Source organism: Orcinus orca, chromosome 17 (genome assembly GCF_937001465.1).
Source record: "Orcinus orca chromosome 17, mOrcOrc1.1, whole genome shotgun sequence".
Taxonomy (NCBI): domain Eukaryota; kingdom Metazoa; phylum Chordata; class Mammalia; order Artiodactyla; family Delphinidae; genus Orcinus; species Orcinus orca.
The window spans coordinates 7118783-7131456 of NC_064575.1; the positions used below are offsets into that span (position 1 = coordinate 7118783).

The window sequence follows — 12674 nt, forward strand, 5'->3', positions numbered from 1 at the left end:
AAAATAAAGAATGTTACAAGAGACAAGGAAGGACACTACATAATAAACAAGGGATCAATCCAAGAAGAAGATATAACAATTATACATATATATTCACCCAACATAGGAGTACCTCAATACATAAGACAACTGTTAACAGCTATAAAAGAGGAAATCGACAGTAACACAATAATAGTGGGGGACTTGAACACCTCACTTACACCAATGGACAGATCTTCCAAAATGAAAATAAATAAGGAAACAAAGCTTTAAATGACACAATAGACCAGATAGATTTAATTGATATTTATAGGAAATTCCATCCAAAAACAGCAGATTACACTTTCTTCTCAAGTGTGCATGGAACATTCCCCAGGATAGATAACATCTTGGGTCACAAATCAAGCCTCAGTAAATTTAAGAAAATTGAAATCATATCAAGCATCTTTTCCAATGACAACGCTATGAGATTAGAAATGAAGTACAGGGAGAAAAATGTAAAAAACACACACACATGGAGGGTAAACAGTACGTTACTAAATAACCAAAAGATCACTGAAGAAATCAAAGAGGAAATCAAAAAATACCTAGAGACAAATGACAATGAAAACACGATGATCCAAAACCTATGGGATGCAGCAAAACCAGTTCTAAGAGGGAAGTTTATAGCTATACAAGCCTACTCAAGAAACAAGAAAAATCTCAAATAAACAATCTAACCTTACACCTAAAGGAACTAGAAAAAGAAGAACAAACAAAACCCAAAGTTAGCAGAAGGAAAGAAATCATAAAGATCAGAGCAGAAATAAATGAAATAGAAACAAAGAAAACGATAGCAAAGATCAATAAAACTAAAAGCTAATTCTTTGAGAAGATAAATACAATTGATAAACCATTAGTCAGACTCATCAAGAAAAAGAGGGAGAGGACTCAAATCAATAAAATTAGAAATGAAAAAGAAGTTACAACAGAACCACAGAAATACAAAGCATCCTAAGAGACTACTACAAGCAACTCTATGCCAATAAAATGGACAACCTGGAAGAAATTTTTAGAAAGGTATAACCTTCCATGACTGAACCAGGAAGAAACAGAAAATATGAACAGACCAATCACAAGTAATGAAATTGAAACTGTGATTAAAAATCTTCCAACAAACAAAAGTCCAGGACCAGATGGCTTCACAGGTGAATTCTATCAAACATTTAGAGAAGAGCTAACGCCCATCCTTCTCAAATTCTTCCAAAAAATTGTGGAGGAAGGAGCACCCCCAAACTCATTCTATGAGGCCACCATCACCCTGATACAAAAACCAGACAAAGATACTACAAAAAAAGAAAATTACAGACCAATATCACTGATGAATATAGATGCAAAAATCCTCAATAAAATACTCGCAAACAGAATCCAACAACACATTAAAAGGATCATACACCATGATCAAGTGGGATTTATCCCAGGGATGCAAGGATTCTTCAATATATGCAAATCAATCAATGTGATACAACATGTTAACAAAGTGAAGAATAAAAACCATATGATCATCTCAATAGATGCAGAGAAAGCTTTTGACAAAATTCAACACCGGTTTATGATAAAAACTCTCCAGAAAGTGGGCATAGAGGGAAACTACCTCGAAATAATAAAGGCCGTATACGACAATCCCTCAGCAAACATCATTCTCAAAAGTGAAAAACTGAAAGCATTTCCTCTAAGATCAGGAACAAGACAAGGATGTCCACTCTCGCCACTATTTTTCAACAGTTTTGGAAGTCCTAGCCATGGCAATAAGAGAAGAAAAAGAAATAAAAGGAATACAAATTGGAAAGAAGAGGTAAAACTGTCACTGTTTGCAGATGACATGATACTATACATAGAGAGTCCAAAAGATGCCACCAGAAAACTACTAGAGCTAATCAATGAATTTATTAAAGTTGCAGGATACAAAATTAATGCACAGAAATCTCTTGTATTCCTATACAGTAATGATGAAAAACCTGAAAGAGAAATTAAGGAAACACTCCCATTTACCATTGCAAAAAAAAGAATAAAATACCTAGGAATAAACCTACCTAATGAGAGAAAAGACCTGTATGCAGAAAACTATAAGACACTGATGAAAGAAATTAAAGATGATACCAACAGATGGAGAGATATACCACGTTCTTGGATTAGAAGACTCCATATTGTGAAAATGACTATAGTACCCAAAGCAATCTAAAGATTCAATGCAATCCCTTTCAAATTACCAATGGCATTTTTTACGGAACTAGAGCAAAAAATCTTAAAATTTGTATGGGGACACAAAAGACCCTGAATAGCCAAAGCAGTCTTGAGGGAAAAAAACAGAGCTGGAGGAATCAGACTCCCTAACTTCATACTATACTACAAAGCTACAGTAATCAAGACAATATGGTACTGGCACAAAAACAGAAACATAGATCAATGGAACAGGATAGAAAGCCCAGATGCACCTAGGGTCAACTAATCTATGACAAAGGAGGCAAGGATATACAATGGAGAAAAGACAGCCTCTTCAATAAGTTGTGCTGGGAAAACTGGACAGCTACATGTAAAAGAATGAAATTAGAACATTCCCTAACACCATACACAAAAATAAACTCAAAATGGATTAGAGACCTAAATGTAAGACCGGACACTATAAAACTCTTAGAGGAAAACATAGGAAGAACACTCTTTGACATAAATCACAGCAAGATCTTTTTTGATCCACCTCCTAGAGTAATGGAAATAAAAACAAAAATAAACAAATGAGACCTAATGAAACTTCAAAGCTTTTGCACAGCAAAGGAAACCATAAACAAGACGAAAAGACAACCCTCAGAATGGGAGAAAATATTTGCAAACGAATCAACGGACAAAGGATTAATCTGCAAAAATATATAAACAGCTCATGCAGCTCAATATTAAAAAAAAAAAACCCAATCCAAAAATGGGCAGAAGATCTAAATAGACATTTCTCCAAAGAAGACATACAGATGGCCACGAGGCACATGAAAAGCTGCTCAACATCACTAATTATTAGAGAAATGCTAATCAAAACTACAATGAGGTATCACCTCACACCAGTTAGAATGGGCAGCATCAGAAAATCTACAAACAACAAATGCTGGAGAGGGTGTGGAGAAAAGGGAACCCTCTTGCACTGTTGGTGGGAATGTAAATTGATAGAGCCACTATGGAGAACAGTATGGAGGTTCCTTAAAAAACTAAAAACAGAATTACCATACAATCCAGCAATCCCACTACTGGGCATATACCTAGAGAAAACCATAATTCAAAAAGACAAAATGCACCCCAATGTTCATTGCAGCACTATTAACAATAGCCAGGTCATGGAAGCAACCTAATTGCCCATCGACAGACGAATGGATAAAGAAGTTGTGGTACATATAGACAATGGAATATTACTCAGCCATAAAAAGGAACGAAATTGGGTCATTTGTTGAGACGTGGATATAACTAGAGACTGTCATACAGAGTGAAGTAAGTCAGAAAGAGAAAAACAAATATCATATATTAAGGCATATATGTGGAATATAGAAAAATGGTACAGATGAACCAGTTTGCAGGGCAGAAATTGAAACACAGATGTAGATAACAAATGTACAGACACCAAGGGGAGATAGCGGCGGGGTGGAGGGGGTAATGAATTGGACGATTGGGAATGACATGTATACATTGATGTGTATAAAACTGATGACTAATAAGAACCTGCTGTACAAAAAAAATAAAATAAAATTGAAGCATTAAAAAAAAGAAAAAATTGGGCTCATAGTCTACACACCCTTGTAACAGTTGCAAGACAGAGATCCACTGAGGCCATCCTGAAAGGATTTGCAAAGAATGACAAGGAAATTGTCTTGGAAATCTACGAACAGGGGCCAGGTTAGGGCAGGTTCCTGTGCAAAGGGCTGGAGTTTGGATCTGGAGGCCAGGCATCTGCCAAGAACCGCACAGCAGGAGCTGGAGTCCCTGCTGCAGAGCTGCATTGACAGCATGGTTGGCTGCCCTCCATCTGTCTGTTTGCCCTGCCTTCAATTGCTCTGTCTACTTATTCTTAATTTTTGTTCCCTCATAGTTTCAGTTTACTACTTCTTACAGCAGTTTCTCAATCTTTAATCTACCTTATTGCCTTTTAACTGAGCTCTCACTCTATTGTCTTGTGATTTCTGGGTTTTTAGTACAAATTTCAAACTTTGCCCTGCTGTGTTTCATCCAGCAGATACAGATAATAGGTTGCTGGCAAGTCTACTAATTGGTTACCCTGGGATCTATTACTCTCCTGAGCCAATCAACAACAGTGGAAGGAGGAAACATGTGGTAAAGCAAGGCCCCCCTCCCTGGCTGCAAGAGGAGTGGGAGAGGCTGTTTTGCTCACAATGGGGTGTGGTCAGGGAAGGTGTGTTCACATTTCCAATATATAGAAGCATGGTAACATTTTTCCATGTTGTTTAATATCCCCACATGACTATAAATAACTGCACAGTCATCTATCATATGGAAATTCTGTAATTTATATTATGAATTTCTATTACTGGACCTTTAGATTGTCTTAAGTTATTTTGATAATTCTTCTAAAATAAACTGAAATGAAGCCAGGTTTAAAAATCCCTCAAGCTGACAGAAACCCTTTAAGCCACTTATGCGAAACTAAGTGGTTCATTTCAGGAACGTAAGTGAAATGTAATTTAGGTTATTTCTTGTCAATGTCTTTGATAATCATAAAACTTAAGTCATCTTCCCCAAATGGTATAAGATAATCACTTTTCACCAACTTCCTGCAGTCTGGAAACCTCCAATGTAATAACCAATCATTGAAAAGGCTAAACGACATCCTCCATTTCACTTTAGAAGCTATCCTGTAATGCCATGCCTCTGAACTTTATACCAGTTTTGGGTTTGAAATCTCCCTGTCCTTGTTTCTCATTCAATAAATTATTCATATCAAGTAAAAAAAAGAAAAGTTAATAACTGGTGAATCTTGGTAAAGGTTCTACTCTACTCTTGGCAACTAAAGTCTTAACTAGGAAAGTAACAACAGGTTCCCCAGTGAAGAAATGGAAATGTCCGTGTGGGGGAAAGGCTGCAAAGTCAGCGTTTGGAAGATTTGGTCTAAATTTGGTCTAAACAGTAAAACATACAGGATGATTGATTCTTACTGGAAGACCAATGGTAAATACAAGGCACCGAACGAATACTACATGTAAAAATTCTTCAGTATCAGAATCTTACTATAAACAACACCTATCCGTGTAACTTTAATTTTATTGGTTCTTAGCCTTCCCTCACTCCTTACTTAGCTGTGTTTCATAATAATATTGCTCTATGGTATTTTCTGTAAAACAAATGGAACTTATTTTATATCTATGCATTTAAGTTCTCAATTAGAAAATATCTATGTATTAATTTTTGATATTCTCTGGAGTTTGAAATTAGTAAGAGGTTTATATTTTTATCTGTATTGTTATGAACTTTTAACTATTGGTAACATCAGTGGAATCCAGTCATCCCATAGCCCTATAATCTTATAGGTATAATTATTTTTAACTGGTTTGTAGTTTTAGTCCTGGTTATTTGGTATTGAAAGAAAACATATTACTTATTTCAAACTGGTACATAATAGTGTATTTAGGTTGAGTGAATAAGGTAATTTGGCAAACATATGTTAGCGTCTCTTCACCCCCGCTGTCCCACAAATGTCAAGCCATCACTAAGGAATTTTTTCAGTAAGCTCAAGAATCTACCCTGTCAATATGTTCAAGATTTTTAATTTTTAGCCTTTACACATACAATTTTTCTATGCTTGTGATTTGGATATAGGTTACATTGTCAATGTTACCATATGTAATTAGTACTTCATAGTCAAATGAATGGAAACCACTTATTCTGAGAGCAACTGAAAGCATATCTCTTGGTGATAGTGGTACGAAAAACTGGTTAAGGAAGCAGCCCTGGTCTGAAAAGTATGGATGATACATGGTGAAGAGAGCCCCCAAATGGGGCATTTGGAAGATTAGAATAGATTTGACAAAAAAGCAGAATAAGGATCTAGCCCTGGCTCAGGGAGAAGGCTTGTACAATTTTGATAATTAAAGGAGGCTTTCCAGGTATTTGCAAAATTAATGCCATGAGGAATAATGAATCGTTCCTTATGGTGCTTCATAAATAACACTAGTTTTCCATTAACCTGTAAAGCTAATTACTATTATCCTAGCACACTGATGCAGATGGATTCTTTCCAGAATAATATTTTAAACCTCACATATATATGCCTTTATAATTTACCGGTTACACCTATCATGTTTCATTAGTCTACTTTATGACTTTAGGCAGAGTAATCATAGATTGCTGACTCAGCTCCACACTGAAGAGAAGACTTCAGGCTCCAATAATCATTCTATTCAATGCAAATGAAATTAAAATAGAATTCAGATTCCACGTGTCTAACACTTATTTCCATAATGTCAGTCAACATGAATCAAGTGTGTTATCCATACCTCAGCCAGGTGATCGAGGTCAACATCAACAGTGATCAGTCATGTTGTTAGTGGGCACCCTTGATAAAATATGATGAGAAGGACACTTCACCTCTGTGATCTTCCTCCTCCAAACCGAGAACCCCAATCTGAAGATGAGAAAAACGTCAGATAATCCCAGTTGATGGATATTATCCAAAGTACCCGACCAGGAATCCCCCAGATTGCTGAGGTCATCAAAAACAAGGAAAGCCTGAGAAATTATCACCAGCAGAAGGACCCAAGAAGACATAACAACTAAATATAATATGCTGTCCTAGATGGGACCCTGGAATAGAAAAGGGGCATTAGGTAAAAATTAAGAAAATCTAAATAAACAGTGGACTTTAGTTAATAAAAATGCATCAATATTGGTTCATTAATTGAGACAAGTGTACCATAATAAGGTAAGATGTTAATAACAGTGGGAACAGGGAGTGGGATATGTGGGACCTCTCTGTCCTAACTCACAAGCTTTCTGTAAATCTAAAAGTATTCTCAAAAGTTTAATAAAAAATAAAGGTCCTCCCCCACATCTTACTGGTAGTTATTGTCACCTTTCCTCCCCAAAATAATTCCATATATGTTGTTGTGTGTCTTGTCAAACATTATATTTAGCATATACAGAATAAAATATTAGCCTAGAAACAGCATTATATCTTTTAAAATATACACTGATGATAGAGAAATTATAGGATTTAGTTATCTTCCATTTTGCATTCTTCATCTGGTTTCTCATTACAGAGATGACAAAACTAAGCTCTAAAATCTGCATTTGCAAATCACCTTAACATTCATAACCTTATTATGTAATCCAGTGGAATGAACACAACAGATATTTATACCATTCTCAAAGCAGCAAAAAGAAAGCTGAGGCTGAGAAAGAAATCAGCGTCTTGCTCAAGGTGATGTGACTGACGTGAGACAAGGCTGGGACTGGACCCGGTTGTTCTGGCTTCTAGGCTGACACCTCATTCCTATACCACTTAGTTTGCCTCTTACCCTACACTTGTAGTATTTAAAACAATCCTACTCTAATAAGCAAATAAAATATTCAACTACAGAGCAAAGAAAGTTGCAGTATCTTGTTCAAGGGATTTCATCAATAGAAAAATAATTTCAAATACAGAGTACTCAAGTGCAAGAATGTATGACTAAGCCCAGCCACTGGAAACTGACAAAGCTATCTTTTTAGTCATGCATGCCTACAGCAACTTTTCCCTATCAACAGGCCAGAAATTGAGACAAAATGTTTTTTCAGAAATCAAAGTTGAAAGAAGGAATACTTAAAAGGGCCAAAGTCATCAAAGCTGGGGAGAATTTGAAACTCAACTGTGAGGTTCTGATTGGCAGCCGCCGTTTCTACTTTCCCTAGGACTGAGAGAAATAATAGAGTTGTGTCCTTTGGGCCTTTGTGTGTTTACTCTTCTTTTTTTTTTTATCATTGTTTTTGTCAAAAGTTTTAGAAACAGAGAATGGTCTTCATTTCAGAATATCTTAAATTGTGCCTAATGACTTCAGCTGTGAATAGATACAATAAAGACAAGCGATAATAAATAAACTATTATATTTCTGGGTGGCAAAAGTGGTTCCAGCTGCTGGTCTAATTCTATCTTTGTAGAAAACTGCTTTCAGTGAACTCATCCTAAATTGCTTGACTAGCTAGAATGATTGAGATTTCATTTGAAAGCTTACAAAATGTGCTTCATAACAATTAGGTCAAAAGTGTAACAAAATAAATGGGAAGATAGCTAATCTCTTTAAAGAATTTATATTGAACTGAAGGGCAGTAGGATATTTATCAAAATTCAATTTAATATTAACTAAAATTGGAAATTCACAGGTACTTAGTTTGATTGGAAAAACTCAAAGCAATTTATTTTCATTAAATATTTGTAGAATATGTGTATTATACAATGGTTAATTAATTTATTATTTTTTCTATTTACACATGAAACCCCTCTTGTGGATTAAAATATATCAACAGCATTCATCTCATTAATAATCTCCTTAGATTTATGAAATCAACTTGATCCCTTCACATCAATATAACTTCGTTGAATGTCTGTGTCTTACATCATGCCCTGTAAAAAAGGAGATGAGAATTTTGCCAAATCTAGAGAATCCAAGAACTACAAGCATGAATTTAGAATATTTTAGAGCTTCAAGGGACACAAAAGGTGATATAATCCATTCACTTTATTTTACAGAGGGGGAAGTTGAGTACCAGAGTGGTGAACCAGATTGCCCCATTTGATAGAAGTAATTATTAAAAAGCTGGTCCTAGTACACATGTTCCCTTAAATAACTAAGCATGTTCCATTGCTGCTCCATCATGCTCCCTCTCAATAAAGGTCTCTCCGCTGAAGCCTGGTTCTACCTGCTAAAATAACAATCAGGGTTTCTCAAAGTTTGGTTTGTAGAAAAACAGCATCAGAATCAGCTCATGTTTGATGCTAATCCCCGGTCTAATCCAGTCCTCCTCACTGAGAACCTGGCGGGTATTTGTGGGGTGGGGCTATGGTTTTATTGGTGGTGCAGTGGTTAAGAATCCGCCTGCCAATGCAGGGGACATGGGTTCGAGCACTGATCCTACACGCCGCGGAGCAACTAAGTCCGTGCGCCACAACTACTGAGCCTGCGCTCTAGAGCCCACGTGCCACAACTACTGAGCCCACGTGCCACAACTACTGAAGCCCACGCGCCTAGAGCCCATGCTCCACAACAAGAGAAGCCACCGCAATGAAAAGCCCACACACCACGACGAAGAGTAGCCACCGCTTGCTGCAACTACAGAAAACCTGTGCACAGCAAAGAAGACCCAACGCAGCCAAAAAAAAAAAAAAAAGACACCAGGGGGTCATTTGTAGAGACATGGGTGGACCTACGGAGTTCCACACAGAGTGAAATCAGGAAAAGAAAAACAAATATTGTATATTAACGTGTATATGTGGAATCTAGGAAAATGGTATAGGTGATCTTATTTGCAAAGCAGAAATAGAGACACTGACACAGAGAACAAATGTATGGATACCAAGGGGAAACGGTGGTGGCGGGGGAGGAATTGGGAGATGGGGACTGACACATATACTCTATTGATACTATGTATAAAATAGACAGCTAATGAGAACACACTGTGTAGCACAGGGAACTCTACTCAATGCACTGTGGTGACCTAAATGGGAAGGAAATCCAAAAAAGAGGGGATATATGTATATGTATAGCTGATTCATTCTGCTGTACAGGAGAAATGAACACAACATTGTAAAACAACTATACTCCAATAAAAATTAATTAAAAAAAAAAGACACCAGGGAAATTCTTCTGAATTGTTTGTGAATAATTGCACTAAATCGGTGTGTATAAAACTTGTCTGATCATAACTCACTTGGAGGGCTTATCAAAAATGCAAAATGCTACTGCATAGAACCACACATGTGCACACATGTGCATACGCACAGAGACACACATGAGTGAATGCAGGTTTTAAAACGGTGAAAGCTGAATATGATCTGTAGTATAATTAATGTGCCCATGTCAGTTTCCTGGTTTTAATATGCTTCTACAGCTACATAAGATGTCACTAGTAGGGGAAGCCAGGTGAAGAGTACACAAAACTATGTACATACTTCCAGGCCCTCACTAAGAGATTCTGATTTAGCAAATCAAGAGTAAACATGGGAAGTGTGTGTGTGTGTGTGTGTGTGTGAGCGCACACGTGCGTGTGTGTGTGTGTGTGTGTGTGTATAAACAAGAACTTCAGTGATTCGTCATACTGCATCAGATCTTGGTTTCACCCCCAGCATATAGCAGCACTCCTGTATCTCCTATGACGAACTTTTAAAGTTCCCCAATTTTACAATGTGGAAGCTTGGTTTAAAATACTGCCTGAAATTTCAGAAACACTTAAAGATTTGCAACAAAGATTTGTAGTCTGTAACCAGGACAGACTTCAGATTCATTACATGCCGATGGATGTATGGAGAAAATGTTGGGGAAGTAGCGTGTATTCTGGCTCAGGGACGATGAAGACAACACAGTATATTTTAAAACAAAGTAATTTAAATGCAAACCACACAAACAGTATGTATCTCCTCACCACTGGCAAACTTTGGGATAAAAGAACATTTATTCAGAGCCCAGATAAGACCTTTTAAAGAAAAAAGGGGAAAAAAGTACATTTTTAATTAGATAATGAGACAGTGAGATAATATTGAGAATTTTTATCGTAAATGATAAACTGTCTAGGGCAAATACGAATCCATGAGAACAGCCCAACACAAAATTAATAGGAAGATTAAAGAAATTGGAGCTTCTATGTGAGCTTCTCTACTCCTGTTACACTTTTCCTTCACCCCAAATCTAACCTATTCTTATTTGCAAGTTCTGTTCACAAAGCACAGAACATTTTGAATCTGTGGATTATTAGGTAATGATCAAAAACAAACAAAATACAGCCACGAAGACCAATCAGTCTCCACTGTGGAAAGTCAAGGGCAATCTATTTCAAATCAGCATTTTAAAATTCTACGGCTTATCGCTCCAAACTGCTGTTTAGTGAGTTGAGTAAGAGATATAATTCCCTGAGCCCATTGCTGCTGCCAAGGACAGCAGTCGCAGCAAGAGGACTGCCTTCACATCTGCCCCCCGGGAGCAGCTGTGCAGTTGCAAGGGACGAGAGCCACAGCACATGCAAAAAGTCCAGAGTCCCCCAGATCAGCCCTAAAATCTGTCTGGTGTAGCTATGAATGGAAGTTGTCATTTTCATTTGTATTAAAAATGTGGACATTCTTTCCACTGACATTGTGTTTGGGTCCAGAGCTTCCAGGGGTATAAAATGCAGGTTGTACTTTCCACAGGTGGTCCTGCACCCCTTACAAAGTGTGACCTTTCGAAGCTTTTTCATTCCTGTAATTCATCATCTCACACCAGAGAGCCACCCCTTACTGGCGCTCCTCCCACCTAGACCAACGTGAAATCTATACCTCTCATGAGACATGAAGTCATATATGGTAGTTTCCTACATTCATGTATTATCTCTCCTCCTATACTGTACACTCCTGGAGGGAAAATTTTCATCTTTTCCTACCTCACAACACCTGGAATATGGCAGATAAACTAATGCTGATTAGTTGAATATATTTCTGCTTATTATTGGATTCTAGTACCAATATCATAACTATCACTGCCTACCAATCATAGTATGTATAGTATGATTATTTTTTTCCTACAGTATTTTTTTGGTAACTATTTTAGCTTTTCAATTGCTCCTATTATATATGTGTACATATGCATACACATTTTTAACATGCATATATATAGTGTATATATTATATACGTGTATATACAATACACAACCTCTGCTATTAAATAGGCATTCTTTTATGACCAGCTTCTAGTACACTCCCTTGCAGAGGCAGACAGTCAAAACACATTATTTTATTAAATAGTTTATTTAAATGGTAGTAACAAGAACCAAAAGGAAGATGAAAGTTTTTACCTACATAGAACTGGGTCAGGTTTGAATTTCTAGATATTTTCCCAAAAATGAAGAAAAGGAGTGACATACCCTTTTTGTAATTAGCTCTATTTCTCCTCCTTCTCATGATATCAGTGCATTCAGGTGAAGATATTAAAAATCCTCATGTATATGAATAATAAACCACAATTCATTTATTTTTCATTCCAACCACTTCACACCCTAAGGTATTCAGATGCTTTCCTAGATTCAAAGTAAACAAATTTTATCAATGATAAAACTTTTGTATAAAACTATATTCTTTATATTGAATTCTGTTCTCAATGCTAATAATTTCTGTCAATGAACATAACTATATCCTTGGAGTGATCAAATTCCTGTAATAATTTTATTACCTTTGGAAATCACGTCTGCCAGTTTCCAAAGTTAGGCTTGAGATATTTTTAAAATATCTTATCTAAATATGAGCACTATTTCAGAATAATTTCTTAGGCTGATTTCATTAAATACAGAGCTCCTGGTAACTTGGAGAGATGATCCAACTGACAAAAGGGTAATTGGAAAATTTCGTATCCATTTCAAATTTTAAATTCTGCTATTCATCTATATTTTCATTCAGTTACTCATTCATTCATATACAACTGAGCTTTTATCATGTGTACAACATTGTGCCGTGT

At 36.5% G+C, this 12674-nt stretch overlaps 1 long non-coding RNA gene across 1 annotated transcript; it reads right to left on the minus strand.

The window, feature by feature from the left end:
- Positions 1–7929: 7929 nt before the first annotated feature.
- On the minus strand, positions 7930–12196 carry LOC125961729 (uncharacterized). The gene is made up of 2 exons (XR_007472662.1): positions 12088–12196; positions 7930–8039 (listed from the first exon to the last, which is right to left on the minus strand). It is a non-coding gene; the product is annotated as an uncharacterized LOC125961729 (long non-coding RNA).
- Positions 12197–12674: the final 478 nt, after the last annotated feature.